Raw genomic sequence first — 12,590 nt, 5'->3', positions numbered from 1 at the left:
AAGGATTGGTAATATGGACGATGAAACTGGATCACGATTTTAGTCAGGAGATGCATTGGATTGTTATTGATGTGCGAATATTGTGTATCATGCTTTTATGGTTTTAAATTGTATACTGTTGATTGTTGTATTTTGTTGTAAACTGTGTTGAGTCGCCGGCTAGGCTGAGAAACAGCGGTATACAAGTATAGCAAATAAATAAATAAAATAAATAAATATATGTCTACCGATGTTTGTACAGATGTGCATGAGCAGAGCAATAACAAAAAATATATAAAAACAATGTGTTTTTTTAATGAAACGTAGCTAATATTATCTGCTTAGACCAATGGTTCTCAACCTGTGGGTCCCCAGGTGTTTTTGCCTACAATTCCCAGAAATCCCAGCCAGTTTACCAGCTGTTAGGATTTCTGGGAGTTGAAAGCCAAAACATCTGGCAACCCACAGGTTGAGAAACACTGCAGTATACCCTAAATTATGGAATATATTAATCAAATTTGATTTCTGCACAAATCCAGGCATATTAATCCTGCTAAAGAATTTCCTGGGACATCTAGAAGGGCATATCCTGAGACAAAGGTGACAATTGAGATCCATTATGCACACAGAATGGACAACACATGGTTTCCTCTGCAAAATCTGATAACTGCAGGCCAGCATTCACCAGATGATTGTTTCTATTGAGTCAACCATGGTAAACAGAAACTCCAAGGATACACACGTATCAGGTCCCTTTGTCTAACAACTAAGGCTTGATTGAAGGGGATCGTCACCCTTTGTCTCAGGGCTCCTCAGCTCACCTCTTCCAAAGAAACTTCCTCCTCACCCAACACCAGGACAATTAAAAAACAATCAAAGACTTATTTGCATCCCCTGGGGGACACACAGACTTTTCCGGGGCTTGCCTCCTCCCAGGAAAGCCGCACCTCAACAGCTGATTGGCCCTCATCAGACCAATCCTCTTCAACCTCCTCCCCTCCACCAGGGAATCCCCGCCTGGAGGTGGCAATGTCATCAAGGCAGCAGCCAATAGAAGCACGGAGCCTGTCCTCCTGCTGTCCAATTAAGGATGGCAGCAGGTGAAGTAGGAAGTTTTGAATAGCTTTCAATTGTATAAAGTCTTGCACCCTCTGTATCCATGTTATGTATGTATTTTGGTGCTAGTCTTGCACTTATCCCTTCTGGCCAGATTGTGGATATACCTCTGTTGCTGTTTTCAACCCTGATGAGTGTGCTATTGATTTGGAAAGAATCTGGTATAGCATACCTCTTGTGAGGCAGGACCCTCTAACCATGGTCCTTACTCTAAATTCGACCTCACAGTGACCATGAGGCAACATTGAAAAGCAGCAGTGGCATTTTTCTTCCTCTACTATTAAGTAAGATTAACCTTCCTGTACTTGTACTTGCCATTTGAAGATTACAATTCTATTGCAAAAAGCGTAGTTCAATCCTTCATGAAATTAGAATTATAACACAATGCAATTGTCCCTTTAAAAATCCTGGTTTACTCATTATTTGTAGCATACATTTCATGACATAAATAGAAGCCTACAGTCCTTCTACATAATTTTGTTGTGAAATCATCTGGGAGTTATTTTGTAATTCCTGTTGTGAACTAACTGGGGGTCAAGAACTCTTGTTAATCTATTTCATATCACCCAGAGATCTTTTGCTTGGCCCTTGATATACCTTCTGCTCATCTCTGGGAAAGAGGGTGCCTGACTTGTAATAGTATCAGGATGTATATTCTTCAACTCGACTGCTTTAAAAGGAAATCTGAATGGATGAGCAAAACAGAAATGCCTGCGCATTTAATGCACTTGCCCTTTTAAAATCATGTGCATGCGTACCTAGACTTATATACAACACAGTACTAAAATGGATGTGTTCTTAAAAGCACCAAGATGGTGTTGTTGTGGAAAGTGATATAATAAACAGTCGTGACATTTTAGCTTGTAAATTGTGTTGAGAGTAAGTGTAACAAGTGCCTTGTTTACAGGAAAGAAATCCTGATAAGAAAAAACAGAAACTTTGATCATGGCAGAATTTAATTTCTCAGATACTTTCCTGGGATAACAAGTATGCAAAAATCGGTAAGGTGGGGGAGTGTGTTCCCAGAGGCAGTGCATAATTGCTTACTTACTCAAGTCAGCTTATTGACTGAACTTCATGATCAGAGGCGCCTCTGCACCTAAAGCTAGGAAATTAGCCCATCTTGATAAATAAAATTGTGCTGATCTCGGGATCACATGCATACAATGTAATCATATGCAAAATAATGAGGAACCGTGAAAGGGAAATGTTAGTTTCACCTAAAAGGATGTTGACTACCTTGTAAAAGATTACCGTACATAAATTAGCAAGGTGTTGAGTTGGAGACAAATTATGTCACAATATTGCCCACACAAGAACTCTCATTGCAGCAGAATCAATAGCTTTGGGGAACATGTACCACCCTGAAAGCTTGATGGACATAACACAGGTTCCTGTGACGATGGGAAGAATAATGGGAATTATTTACCAAACAGCTGGACATGTTGCCATTACAATTCATTCTGTCTCAGGCTCATCAGGGGGAATGTAATAGAAACCAATCTGGTTCCAGAAATTATATGAACAGAATGTGTTCTTAAATGAAGAAGCCTTCTTAGCAACTTTGATTTCTTAGAAAAAGAATCCAAGGTAAAGAAGTGCAGGAATAGAAATGGGTCCATGAAGAAATATTACCATAATCCATTGCTCAGTTTGTACCCAGGACCACATTTATCATCTAGAAAAAAAGAGTTTGATTTCTATAGCCATGAACAACATCTTTATATGTAAAAAGTATACTTTTTAGAAAAAGAATCATATGTGAAAGCTAGATGTCTGCTTATTCTGAAGATCAAATGTGATGAGCAAAGTCATGATTTAAAAGAAATAACCATCTTGGGACCAAAACGCAGATTGAACCCTTTATTACTAAATGCTGCCTCACTTCAAATATGTCCCAGAAAATGAGTCTGGGGTGAGGAAGCTGTGATTTTCTAGATGTTGTTGGACTCTAATTCCCAGCAGTCCTTGATTTAAGAGCTAATTGTTGGGAATTATGCGATTTGCCAGAGGTTTCCCTTTCCTTTTGGATGTTCTCTTTGATGTCCTAGCCATATATGTGCAAGAATTTATTTAAGTTTTTGTATGCCCCCATTGAAAGATCCCATCTACACTAATCATTAATGCAGTTTCAAACCAGCATTAAAGAAAGGGAGTTTCATTGTGCAGATCATTCCACAGGAAATCCTGAAACCAGCTTAAGATCCAATGGTGATTACACAAACCACAGAGCATTGCAGCCCATTAACAGCTTTCTTTCATGCACTTTTGTGGGAGTTTGTTGTCTAGCCACTGGAGTTCGAAGCTAGCGTTGAACTGCATTAAATTGACAGTGTAGATGGAGCCAGTGATTTCCTATACCAGGGATGGAAAACTACCTGAGATTTATGACTGTTCTACACAAGCCCTAAAATACAGAAGTTACTGGGTTAAACAGGGGGGGGGGGGGTTAAATGACACAATTGGTAAATATGTGCTGATTCACATCAACAGACAAAAAACATGTGTTAAAGAGGTCTGATTATATCCCAATTCTGACCGAAAAATGCACATATTTGCATCACTGTATATCCCTGGAGTCATGCAAAACACATGCTTTCCTTCCCTTCCCCCTGTTTCGACTGCTTCAGAACAGGTCTGCTTTTTTTTTTAAATGAAACACCTGATCAGCTGATTGGGCTGTCAAACGGAAACACAGGTGGTTCCAAGGAAGCACAAATGGAAAGCAATCAGAACTCCCTGAAACCTTTTATTTTACACTTTATAGACTTAAACAAAGTTTGAATTAAGAATAGGGGGAAGAGAGATATCAGAAGGAAGATTTTTTTATTTAAAAAATCCTCTTTTAAGCAGTGGACTGCATATGTGCACATGCAAATCTGCTAATATTTATATTAAGATATTTACATGTGCACATATACAGTCCAGTGCATAATGGAGTGAATTAAAAAAAACTTCCACCAGATGTCCCAGATGTCCCTGGTCTGCTCTCCATCTTTATCCGCTTCAAAAGAAGGATGTGAGGATGGTGTGGACCTGCTCTCAGGTCCCAGGATTTTTGTCTTCAATTTAAAATATGGCTTTTGGTGATGTCTGGAAGCACCCTTAGGGCCCTTCCACACAGCCATATAACCTAGAATATCAAGGCATAAACTCCCACAATATCTACTTTAAACTGGGTTATCTGAGTCCACACTGCCATATATTCCAGTTCAAAGCAGATTATGTGGGATTTTATTCAGCTTTGTGGAAGGAGCCATAGTGGCAGCAGATGGATCTGATCACATGCTTCTCTATCCTCTCACTGAGATTTGATACTGAGCCTGGTATATTCAGTTTGCCATGCTTAAATCATCATACATACCAAATGTTACTTTCTTTAAATGAATATTTTTAAGTGACTTAGGTTTTACTTGGGGTGAAAACAAAAGAAAACAAATGAAAAGCATTTATCATATTTGGGTAGTTAATATGTTTACTAAACAAAATTCACAAGCCCACGTGAAAATAAATAATATTTAATATTTTTAGCACTATTGCATTAGAGTATTAAACAACTTAATTAGTAGTGTTAATATAGTTAGATGAAAACACACTGCGTGTGACTGATCATCAGCCTATGGTATCTATATCTATAAGACAAGTTTTGGGGTTTTTTTTGTTAATAAATGTTTCAATTATGCAATCACAATTTAGCATTCTTGCAAATTTTGACACTGTGGCCAAGTTTCCCAAATCTGCGAAATGGTCTTGGCAAACATTTCAACTTCTTTCCAAAAAAAGTGATTAGATCAGTTTTTAACATAAGTCAGCGTGCCGAGTAACTTTCCTGCTTTATCTACAATCACTGGAAGAGACCAGAACAGTGCAAGTATGTAGTGGAGAATTGCAAATTTTCAGTTTGTGACGCGTTTTAACAGTTTTAGCAGATACAAAGTAGCACCTTAAATGTGAACCAAATTAATGATATGCATTCTCAGAACAACATGGCACTTTCCATGTTTTCCTTTATTGTTCCTTTCAGCATCAATTGATATACTATATAATGCTGAAAGGGATATTATTGAATAAAAAAACATTTACTGCATAAACCACTATATGGTCCAACATTCTCTTCATGTAGTGGTCAAAGTGTTGATCATGGAAAGCCTGCTAGCAGAAAGTGAACAGAGCAGTACTCCCCAATAATTGCCATAGGCACCTTCTACACTGCCATATAAAGTCCAGATTATCTGTTTTGAATTGGATTATATGTCAATGTATAATCATATAAGGCCCCCTTAATGGCACCGTGGGTTAAACCGCTGAGCTGCTGAACTTGCTGACTGAAAAGTTGTCAGTTCAAACCCAGGGAGGGGAGTGAACTCCTGTTGTTAAGCCCAGCTTCTGCCTACCTAGCAGTTCAAAAACATTCAAATGTGAGTAAATCAATTGGTACCACTTCTGCAGGAGGGTAATGCCGCTCCTTGCAGCCATGCTGGCCACGTGACCTAGGAGGTGTCATGTGGCCAGACTTAATGTCAGGGGAAAACTAGACTTAATGTCAGGGGAAAACCTTTACCTTTACCTTATACTCATATAATCCAGTTCAAAAGTACATTAAAGTGGATTATGTGCTTTGATAATCTGGATTATATGGTAGTGTAGATTATATGGTATTAAAAGGAGTTTTTATCCTAAAATATTAGTAACCATTCCATTAATTTGGTTGACTGTTGTTCAAATTGGTGGTCACAGTCCTTTTTAGGGTGGCAAATACTATTTTACATTTTTTTTCCAGCAGCAGCCCATCATTTGAGTAGAGAGAAGTCTCACACCAAAGCAAATATAAGAAGCCTCAATCATCTTGGACAACAGATCATATTTGCAAACTGCATTTTTGCCAACTGTAGGTTGAGAAAGAGAAATGAAGAATCGGGAGCATTTTTCTCATTAATTTGAGGGGGAAAGCAGCATATGGAGGACCAAAGAACTACCATTTTCTCCCTGGTTGCTCTCTCTTTAGTCCAGCAGTAGATCACCTGATACGTCCCTAATGTTTTGAAGTACAGTTCTTATAATCACTGCCTACTTGTCATGCTGGTTTGGGCTGATGAATTTTATAATCTAAAATACTAGAAGGATAGCAGGTTGGTTATTTCTGTTGTCAGAATCTCACTTTGTTTTGTTTTAAGCATGTGATGAGGAATCATACAACTCTGCATAATGTGGCTTTTGAGCAGGAGAGCACAAGATTCAAAGGGCACAACATTTCCATCAATTGCGAAATTATGTCCACTCTAACATGGCCATAAATGCAGTTTAGGAAAACTTTTATTCAATAAGCCTTCCTGGATAAATTCCAGCCTTCTGCCTTTGGTTTGACCTACCCCATAAAGAAATGCTATTGAAACACAATTTTAAATCGCTCATGAAGGCATCACCATGAATTCTGAAGAGGTGCATTAGCTCAGGCCTTCACCTAACTCTTTGAAAGCAGGATGAAACAAAATGCAGAGCTTGGGATAGTTGCTGTTGCTATTTCAAGCAAGGAATTCTGGGAATAGTTCTTCAGAAATGTAACTTCCCAGCAAGAGGTCTGTAAGGGGATGTGGGCGGCACTAGGTGACACCATCAGAGGATGTGGCACCAAAATGATTGTCCATAAAATTCTTGTGCAGTGTTTCAGTGGAAATTTATCATTATTTTTTAATAAAAACATCACTGCAATTAGAGATAACCACAAAAACATTTTTGTAAACTCAGTTTACAAATATACCTGAAAGCTAAAACTCTATGCCAGTTTAGTTAGGATCTACACTGCCCTATATCTCAGGATCTGAATCTTGATTATCTGTTTATCCCATATTATTTGACAGTCTAGACTCATATAATACAGTTCAAAGCAGATAATCTGGGATCAAATCCTGGGATATAGGGCAGTGAAGATCCAGTCTTACCTTTTGGACCTTCTACCGCACATGCACTCTAGTCAGATTTGTCATTATTGCCCATGCCCAATCACAACGATGCTTCAAATCATGTCGTTTTGTCTACAGGAGCTACAAGCATGAACTGTTGTCATTAAAAAGGAGTGTTTTTATAGGCCCCCTCTACACTGCCATAAAATACAGATTATCCAAGCAGATAATCAACATTATCTGATTTGAACTGGATTATATGAGTCTACACTGCCATATAATCCAGTTTAAAACAGATCTGATATTTTATGTGGCAGTGTGGAAGGGCCTTACTGACTCATTCCAACAAGTTTTCTAACATTTTAGCTACAATATTGTAGTATGGTTTAGTAAGAGTGGAGGTCCATTGACTGTTTAGGACAGTGCTTCTCAACCTATGAGTCCCCAGATGTTTTGGCCTTCAACTCCCAGAAATCCTAACAGCTAGTAAACTGGCTGGGATTTCTGGGAGTTGTAGAAAAAAACATCTGGGGACACACAGGTTGAGAAGCACTGGCTTAGGAGGAAAGGGCTTTTAGTATTGCACTTTTACACTTTACAAGGAGACTTTAAAATTATATTTTCTCTCTTTAATTCTATTCATAGTTCAATTATATTCTCAAGTTTCACATATTGGTACTGGCGACAACTTTTATCTGTATCTGTTGTACTTTTTGTAAGCTATATTGAGTCTTAAGACTGGGTGAAAAATTAAGACATCCATACAATAATAATATAATTTGCCAACATAGTGTAGTGATTTGAGAGACTGAGGCTGGATCTACATTGCCCTATATGACAGGATCTGATCCCAGATATTCTGCTTTGAACTGAATAATATGGGCTACATTGCCAGATAATCTGGAATAAGAAGATAATCTGGGATCAGATCCTCAGTTATAGGGCAGTGTAGATCCAGCCTGAGAGCCATGGAAACCCACAACATGACCTTTTACAAATTACACTCAGGTCCCATATAGGTCCCATATATAGGCAGTTCTCAGATTACAAACATCCAATTTACAAATGACTCATAGTTAAGAACGGGGATGAGACAACAGGAAGTGGAGTAAAATCTAACTCTAGGAAGGGAAATTTACTCCTGGAAGAGTTATCATGGGGGAAAGCTGTCTCTATTGAAGCTTCCTTACCAATTCTTGTTTCTACAAAAAGCCAAAAATTTCAAAATCCAATTGTCACATAGGCAGAAAGTGAGGCGAAATCTTCTGAACAGGGGCACAGACAGGAAAACTTTTTAAAAGGCAACACTTTTAAAGTGTGCCTATTCTTACTTACATACAAATTCAACTTAAGAACAAACCTACAGAACATATCTTGCTCGTAATCCAGACACTGCCTGTAATGTAGTTTGGAATTATATAAAGAACTGGACTGTATTATATTATATGAGTCTACACTGACTTTATATACAGTTTCAAATCAGATTATATGGCAGTCAAGGTGGGGCCTTTCTCAGCCTAGAGAAAAGCAACACCGGTTCCCCTCTGAGCTGCATCCCAGGATAAGTTCACTTTAAGATTGCCATGAATTGAAAATATATTCAAAACAACAATGGTAATATGCCCACTCTTGCCCAATAAAGTAAATACAGCCCTGATATTTTTGTGTGATGGAGGGAGGAAAGGCATAATTAAGGTACACTCCTTTGCGTTGAATTTTATATGCGGCTCCGACCCAGCTTACTTATCCAAAGGTATCTTTCTCTATGTTCCACCTCGTAATTTAAGATCTACTGGGGAGGCCCTGCTCTTGGTCCCACCAGCGTCTCATACACTCAAACAGTGGGGACGAGGGACAGGGCCTTCTCGGTGGTGACCCCTGCTTGTGGAATTCATTCCCCAGTGAGATTAGATTGCCGTGCTCCCTCCTTACTTTTAGAAAAAAACTAAGGATGTGGTTTTGGAGCCAGGTCTTTGGCTAGTGGGCACAGCAGCACTTTAGGCACTGAACTCGGACAATAGGATTGTTATGAAAATTGAAAATGGCTATATGACTTGTGATTATGTGATTTGTTCTATGTGATTATGTAATTTTAATTAATATCACTGTTTAATTGTTATGTAATAGGATTTTATATTGTTGGTTTATATTGTTGTTATTGATACTGTTGGCATAGAATTGTTGTCTGTGTTAGCCGCCCTGAGTCCCCCTTCGGGGGTGAGAAGGGCAGGGTAGAAATGGTGTAAATAATAAATAAATAAATAAATAAATAAATAAATAAATAAATAAATATGCAGGGCAACAGACATTGAGAAGAGGCACTGCCCAAGTGAAAGGTGAAGGAGTGCGTAGGGAGGTCCTCAAGTTATCCCTTTGCTTCATCCCTAGGCAAAGTAATTCAAAACAGAAGGCAGTTAGGCAGACAGACAGACGGAGGCAAACATTTGCAGATATATGGATACTTATAATGGAAGATTCTTCAGAGAATCACAAGCTGTTGGCAAAAGTTTCTGCACATTCCCTTTGGATACTGTGAGCTCTTTTTCTTACGCAACGTGACACTGATTCGATGCGACACTTGCACCTGTTGTCACCATCTTATGGTAATTAGCATCGTGCCCTAAGTAGCAGCGGCCACCACTGCATCCAAACACACAAGCCCATTAACATATTGCAGCTGTCATCAGGAGAAGAAAGCTAATGGAATTGGTGGTTTCGCACACCACTGCATACCTTGGTGCAGCTAGCCAGCGTTAACTACTGCTTCTCCATATTGGGGTCATTGGGGATGGGAGAATGAAATGTGGGATGAAGGCAGTCAGGAGTGAAAGAATACATTTTACTGCAGGTTTACTTTCATGTATTATGCATGCCCTTCAAGGTCACTGCATGATCATTTATAAGATTTTAATGAGATATCAAAGTGGAAAGAATGGAATGTAATTAATGGGATCCTTAGTGGGGAGGGGGTTAAAATTTTCTTTAAAAAGTGCAAAACATGAACAACTTAAATGAAGAACAAAAGAAACACTCCCAAAGAAGTGGTCAAGTAAAGGTATGTAAAAGAAGTTTCTTGGTCTTCTCCTTGGTAGACCCTCAGAAAGAGGAGGAGGAGGAGAAATATGTCGAAAACCTTCTTGTCAATTGATTCTTTCCAGCTGACAAAAATATAATAAAAAGAATTAACAGGCAAGCTAGCCTGCAGTTTTTCTTTGAATTTAGGGATGCATGGATTTTTACTCTTGTGGGATAAACAGGGCTGTTTGCAGATGAAGGCCTAAAGAACAACCCACTGGGAGACATTTCTGTAGACTAAGCTCTACAGTGCTGACATGTAGCAAAGTTAAATGTTCAGATCACTTCCACACAGCCCTATATCCCTGCATACCAAGGCAGGAAAATCTTGCAAGGCACGTGATAAATCCACTATTTCCAGTGTCTGGACTGCAGTCCAGACAGTATTCCCACAGTTTACCGGGCTAAATAAGCCCAGTAAACTGTGGGAATACCCACTCCCCTCCCCCCAAGGAGGGAGGGAAAATGCTCCCCCCCCTCCCCTGGTGCGTCATTTCTGGGAGAGCCTGCCAAGGCTTGTAATGGAGGCCTGGTAAGTTTTTTATTACGTTTCTAAGGTGTCCGGGGGCTTGGGGGGAAAGAGGGGGAGGGAGGGCCTCCAGACATTCTCTCAGGCTAGACCTGAGAACACCTGGACGCCCATCCCAGAAAGTGTGTGCTTTCTGGGGTGGGTGTGGACAGGTCCCCAGGAAAATCCACGTTTTTTGAACGTGGATTCTCCTGGGATAAAGGCCTGTCTGGATCCAGCCTCAGACAAAAAGAAGACAAATATAAAGTCCTTCTGCTTTTGGGTTGCCATAATTCAGAAATGACCTGAAGAAACACTACCACAAAATAAAAGCAATTAAAAACATTCCATTAAAAATAACAGTAAATGTTAAGGGAGTTCCAGAACCTGGCAGCAGCTACGAAGAAGGTCCTTTCCCATGTTCCCACTGGATATAGTAATGAGGTTGGTGGGACACTGAGAAGGTGCACTCTAGAAATCTCAAAACACAGGCAGCCCTCATACAGGAAGATATGGTTTTCAGAAATCTTAGATCTGAGCTGTGCAGAGCATTGTAGATAACTTTGAATTGTGATCAGAAACAGACTAGAGACTGATCTTCAAGGCCCCATCTACACTCCCATTATAATGGAGATTGAACTGTATTACATGATCAGTGTAGACTCTTATAATGCAGTTCAATTTGCATTATAATGACAGTGTAGATGAGGCTGGAGTAAAGATCTCCAGGGCTGTAATGGTGCTTCTTATGCATGTTCACTAAAAGTCCCTCTGTGTTAAATTAATCTTAATTCCTAGAAGGGCTGTCCAAGGTACTGTAGCAAATACCTCTTAACCTCTCCCCATCATGAAAAGTTAAAATTCTCAGTATGTAAAGCTACTGAAGTTATTTGGATAGCTAAAAAGAAATCCACAAGAACCACCACTTCTCTGTGTTATAGTAAAACTAAAGTAACTACTTGCTGCCTTTTCATGACATATGATATCAGCTGCATCAGCTACCTCTCTGTGGGATTTTATTCATCTGTGTGGAAGGGGTCTTAGGGCCCTTCCACACAGCCCTATGTCACAGAATATCAAGGCAGAAAATCCTACATTATCTGAGTATGGACTCAGATAACCCAGTTCAAAACAGATATTATGAGATTTTCTGCCTTGATATTCTGGGATATAGGGCTGTGTGGAAGGGCCCTTAGTCTAATGGCAGGGTTGGTCCTAAAAAAACCATAGTATGTGTTCGATTAGATATATTTTGGGGTATAGTCTAAATGTAAGCCTCTGAAGATGTAAAGGTTGAGGATGCCTACAATGTTAATCCAGAAAAATAGTGCCACTTCAAAGGAGCAAAAATTTCTCTACCACTGACTGCTGTAGCAGATATCTTTAGTATCCCTGTGCACTGATCCCCCAAGTTTCCCACATTTCTGATTAGAGAGCTAATTTAACTGCTAGTTGTCATAGACTCTGCCACAGAATGCCACTGGAATTTCCCTTGTTCTGACAGAGAGACAATCTCTCCTTTACTCAGTGGTAACTGAATGTTTGGGAATGGTCTGCTGCCCTCAACATTTGCAGAGACATTTACATATGTGCCTATGGAAAAAAATTGCATTAGTTTTGAAAGGACTAGAGGAGGGAGAAATATGCTTTTTCATTTACAAACAAGTCCCTGTGAATTTGCATTGCTATACTCTACCATGTAGGAAAATGTGTTCTATTTTTCTAATTGTTCTCCACACTAAATCTGTATGAAAATAAAAATTCGGCAAGAGTGTTCTATAAATGACAGAGCAAAAAAGTATCCCTTCCTAGCTGAAAGACACATAGGCGAAATTGTGTTTGATTTGTACAAAGGCCAATCCCAAAACCCCCAAGCAGGCTATGATCAGGAAAAGGAATAGCTGAAGAGAAAAGATGATACACTTCACTGTTTACACTGCACTCTGCAGTGACTTCAGCTTAGTTTCATCAAGTTAACAGAAAAGATTTCCTTGGATTATCATGGATAGGAT

The 12,590-nt window shown here is 39.3% G+C and overlaps 2 long non-coding RNA genes across 2 annotated transcripts in view; one reads left to right on the top strand and one right to left on the bottom strand.

Annotated features, from left to right (window-relative positions):
• LOC137096737 (uncharacterized) overlaps window positions 1-1,413 on the top strand; it is a 110,014-nt gene extending 108,601 nt beyond the window's left edge. The window contains exon 3 of the long non-coding RNA XR_010909701.1: window positions 519-1,413. This is a non-coding gene — a long non-coding RNA (uncharacterized lncRNA). The remainder of the gene's footprint in view (window positions 1-518) is intronic.
• LOC132771469 (uncharacterized) overlaps window positions 1-12,590 on the bottom strand; it is a 268,306-nt gene that overhangs the window by 125,205 nt on the left and 130,511 nt on the right. The window lies entirely within an intron of this gene.

The sequence above is a fragment of the Anolis sagrei genome, chromosome 3 (genome assembly GCF_037176765.1).
Source record: "Anolis sagrei isolate rAnoSag1 chromosome 3, rAnoSag1.mat, whole genome shotgun sequence".
Lineage (NCBI taxonomy): Eukaryota > Metazoa > Chordata > Lepidosauria > Squamata > Dactyloidae > Anolis > Anolis sagrei.
This window is presented reverse-complemented; position numbering and strand designations above follow the sequence as displayed.